General features: G+C 38.5%; 1 protein-coding gene across 1 annotated transcript in view; it reads left to right on the top strand.

The window, feature by feature from the left end:
* LOC119587931 (protein trachealess-like) overlaps positions 1-286 on the top strand; it is a gene marked incomplete in the record, with an annotated part of 132,256 nt that overhangs the window by 123,019 nt on the left and 8,951 nt on the right.

Genomic DNA, 286 nt, shown 5'->3' on the forward strand with positions numbered 1-286 from the left:
AATAGTGGACAGCCACGTTACCCTTGCTATTTTTGACACGTTCATTAGATTAGCTTATGCCGCACCCGGGGACAATCTCGGGTTAATTTGTAGCCGTTTCTATTACAGGGTTTATTTTCCCTGGATGTACAGTATGATTTCAGTTATATTACTTAACGGAGAGTATCCCCCCCCCCGCCTCATTCTTTGTATTTACCGGAAATAATTTTCTTATTACATTTCAGGAGAAAAAAAATATGTTGTTCATTTACAGGGAACAGCATCGCGTTATTCATTTACAAATATG

Source organism: Penaeus monodon, chromosome 23 (genome assembly GCF_015228065.2).
Source record: "Penaeus monodon isolate SGIC_2016 chromosome 23, NSTDA_Pmon_1, whole genome shotgun sequence".
In the NCBI taxonomy this organism is placed as follows: domain Eukaryota; kingdom Metazoa; phylum Arthropoda; class Malacostraca; order Decapoda; family Penaeidae; genus Penaeus; species Penaeus monodon.